This window comes from Arachis stenosperma, chromosome 9 (genome assembly GCF_014773155.1).
Source record: "Arachis stenosperma cultivar V10309 chromosome 9, arast.V10309.gnm1.PFL2, whole genome shotgun sequence".
Taxonomy (NCBI): domain Eukaryota; kingdom Viridiplantae; phylum Streptophyta; class Magnoliopsida; order Fabales; family Fabaceae; genus Arachis; species Arachis stenosperma.
The window spans coordinates 91224365-91228394 of record NC_080385.1 but is presented as its reverse complement, the minus strand read 5'-3'; the positions used below and the strand labels follow the sequence as shown (position 1 = coordinate 91228394).

General features: G+C 40.5%; 1 non-coding gene across 1 annotated transcript; it reads left to right on the top strand.

The window, feature by feature from the left end:
* The first annotated feature begins 3431 nt into the window (after nucleotides 1-3431).
* Nucleotides 3432-3539, top strand: LOC130952889 (small nucleolar RNA R71). The gene has a single exon (XR_009075063.1). It is a non-coding gene; the product is annotated as a small nucleolar RNA R71 (small nucleolar RNA).
* The last annotated feature ends 491 nt before the right edge of the window (nucleotides 3540-4030 follow it).

The window sequence follows — 4030 nt, the reverse complement described above, 5'->3', positions numbered from 1 at the left end:
TCGCAAGCTTTGTTCTTCACTACTTTTTCTTACTTCAAAAATCAATTCTATGATTTTTCAGATTATCAATAACATTTCTCTTGTTCATCATTCTTTCAAGAGCCAACAATTTTAACATTCATAAACAACAAGATCAAAAATATGCACTGTTCATGCATTCATTCAGAGAACAAAAAGTATTGTCACCACATCAATATAATTAAACTAATTTCAAGAATAAATTCGAAACTCATGTACTTCCTGTTCATTTGTATTAAAAACATTTTTCATTTAAGAAAGGTGAAGGATTCATGGAAGTATTCATAGCCTTAAGACATACTTACTAAATACTAATGATCATGTAATAAAGACACAAACATAGACAAACATGAAGTTCAAAAACCGAAAAACAGAGAGATAAGAACAAGGAAGTTAAGAAATGAGTCCACCTTAGTGATGGTGGCGCCTTCTTCTTGAAGGACCAATGGTGTTCTTGAGCTCCTCTACGTCTCTTCCTTGCCTTTGTTGCTTGATCCCTAGTGATTTTGGTGCTCCTATCCTTAGTTGTTCCCAATAATTGTGTGGAGGAAAATGTATCCCCTGAGGTATCTCAGAGATTTCTTGATGAGGGAATTCCTCATGCTCTTGTTGAGGTCCATGAGTGGGCTCTCTTGATGTGCAGTCAAATGCTCCACTACTGAGCTATGGACCCTTGAGATGAATCTCTCCATCTCCCATGACTCGGAGGTGGAAGCTTTTGTCTTCCCTTTTCTCTTTCTAGAGGTTTCTCTGGCCTTAGGTGCCATAAATGGTTATGAAAAAATAAAAAAGCTATGTTTTTACCACACCAAACTTAGAATATTGCTCGCCCTCGAGCAAAGAAAAGAAAGAATAGAAGAAGAAGAAGAAGATATGGGGGAGAGGGAGAGATGTATGGGTTTCGGCCAAGGGGGAGAAGAGAGGGTTGTGTTGTGTGAAAACGAAGAAGGATGGAGTGGTTTATATAGTGGAGGGAGAAGAAATGGGGTTCGGTATTTAAGGTGGGTTTGGGTGGGAAAGAGATTTTCAATTTGAAGGTAGGTGGAATTTATTGGGAAGAGTGGATGGATGTGAGTGGTAAAGAGGTGATGGGGAAGAGAGATTGAGGTGATTGGTGAAGGGTGTTTGGGGAAGAGTGTTATTGGATTGTGTGAAGAAAAGAGAAGGTGAGTTGAGGTAGGTGGGGATCCTGTGGGGTCCACAGATTCTGAGGTATCAAGAATTTATCATCCCTACACCAATTAGGCGTGTAAAACGCCCTCTGTATGCAATCCTGGTGTTTAACGCCAGATTGATGCTTGTTTCTGTCGTTAAACGCCTAAATGTAGCATGTTTCTGGCGTTTAACGCCAGGCTGATGCTTGTTTCTGGTGTTAGACGCCAGCTTTCCTCAGGGTGCAATCCTGGCATTTAAACGCCAGACTGCTGCTTGTTTTTGGCGTTCAACGCCAGATTCATGCTCTGTTCTGGTGTTAAATGCCAGCCAGATGCTCTTTACTGGCGTTTAAACGCCAGTAGGCTCTTCCTCCAAGGTGTGCTGTTTCTTCTGCTGTTTTTTATTCTGTTTTTAATTTTAGAAATTATTTTGTGACTCCACATGATCATGAACCTAATAAAACATAAAAGAAAAATAGAAATATAAATAAATATAAATTGGGTTACCTCCCAATAAGCACTTCTTTAATGTCAATAACTTGACAGTGAACTCTCAGGGAGCTTCACAGATGTTCAGAGCATGATGAGGGCCTCCCAACACCAAACTTAGAGTTTGAATGTGGGGGCTTCTCAACACCAAACTTAGAGTTTGGTTGTGGCCTCCCAACACCAAACTTAGAGTTTGATTGTGGGGTCTTTGTTAGACTCTGTATTGAGAGAAGCTTATCGTGCCTCTTTTCCATGTTTACAGAAGGATAACCTTGAGCCTTAAACTCAAGGTAGTCCCCATTCGATTGAAGGACTAGTTCTCCTCTGTCAACATCAATCACAGCTCCTGTTGTGGCTAGGAAGGATCTTCCAAGAATGATGCATTTATCCTCATCCTTCCTAGTGTCTAAGATTATGAAATCAGCAGGGATGTAAAGGCCTTTAACCTTCACTAACACGTCCTCTACCAATCCATAAGCTTGTCTTATTGACTTGTCTGCCATCTCTAATGAGAATGTGGCAGCCTGCACCTCAAAGATCCCTAGTTTCTCCATTACAGAGAGTGGCATAAGATTTATTCCTGACCCCAGGTCACACAGAGCCTTCTCAAAGGTCATGGTGCCTATGGTACAGGTTATTAAGAATTTACCAGGATCTTGTTTCTTTTGAGGTAAAGTTTGCTGAACCCATGTATTTAGTTCACTAATGAGCAAGGAAGGTTCATCTTCCCAAGTCTCATTACCAAACAACTTGGCATTCAGCTTCATGATGGCTCCTAGATATTGAGCAACTTGCTTTTCAGTTACATCTTCATCCTCCTCAGAGGAAGAATAGTTCTCGGAGCTCATGAATGGCAGAAGTAAGTTTAATAGAATCTCTATGGTCTCTATATGAGCCTCAGATTCCTTTAGGTCCTCAATAGGGAACTCCTTCTTGTCTGGGAGACATCCCATGAGGTCTTCCTCATTGGAATTCACGTCCTCCCCTTCCTCTTTGTATTTGGCCATTTTGATTATATCAATGGCCTTGCACTCTCTTTTTGGATTCTCTTCTGTATTGCTTGGGAGAGTATTAGGAGGAGTTTCAGTGATTTTCTTACTCAGCTGACCCACTTGTGCCTCCAAGTTTCTAATGGAGGACCTTGTTTCATTCATGAAATTTAAAGTGGCCTTAGATAGATCAGAGACTATGTTTGCTAAGCTAGAGGAGCTTTGCTCAGAATTCTCTGTCTGTTGCTGAGAAGATGATGGAAAAGACTTGCTATTGCTAAGCCTGTTTCTTCCACCATTTCTAAAGCCTTGTTGGGGCTTTTGTTGATCCTTCTATGAGAAATTTGGATGATTTCTCCATGAGGGTTTATAGGCATTTCCATAGGGTTCACCCATGTAATTCAACTCTGCCATTGCAGGTTTCTCAGGATCATAAGCTTCTTCTTCAGAAGATGCCTCTTTAGTACTGTTGGATGCATTTTTGCAATCCATTCAGACTCTGAGAGATTATGTTGAATTGCTGAGTTAAAACTTTGTTCTGAGCCAATATGGTATTCAGAGCATCAATTTTAAGAACTCCCTTCCTCTGAGGCGTCCCATTACTCACAGGATTCCTCTCAGAAGTGTACATGAATTGGTTATTTGCAACCATATCAATAAGTTCTTGAGCTTCTGCAGGTATTTTCTTTAGGTGAATGGATCCACCTGTAGAATAGTCCAGTGACATCTTAGAGAACTCAGATAGACCATAATAGAATATATCCAAAATGGTCCACTCTGAAAGCATGTTAGAAGGACACTTTTTGGTCATCTGCTTGTATCTTTCCCAAGTTTCATAGAGGGATTCACCATCTTTTTGTTTGAAGGTCTGAACATCCACTCTAAGCTTGCTCAGCTTTTGAGGAGGAAAAAACTTGGCCAAGAAGGTCGTGACCAGCTTATCCCAAGAGTCCAAGCTATCTTAAGGTTGTAAGTCCAACCATGTTCTAGCTCTGTCTCTTATAGCAAAAGGGAAAAACATGAGCCTGTAGACTTCAGGATCTACTCCATTAGTCTTAACAGTCTTACAGATCTGTAAGAACTCAGTTAAAAACTGATAGGGATCTTCTGATGGAAGTCCATGAAACTTGCAGTTCTGTTGCATTAGAGCAACTAGTTGAGGCTTCAGCTCAAAATTGTTTGCTCCAATGGCAGGCATTGAGATGCTTCTTCCATCAAATTTGGAAGTAGGTGTAGTATAATCACCAAGCATCCTCCTTGTGCCTCCACCATTGTTATTGGGTTCGGCCATGTCTATCTCTTTTTCGAGATTCTCTGTAAGGTTTTCTCTGAATTGTTGTGCTTTAGCTTCTCTAAGCTTCTTATTCAGAGTCCTTTTAG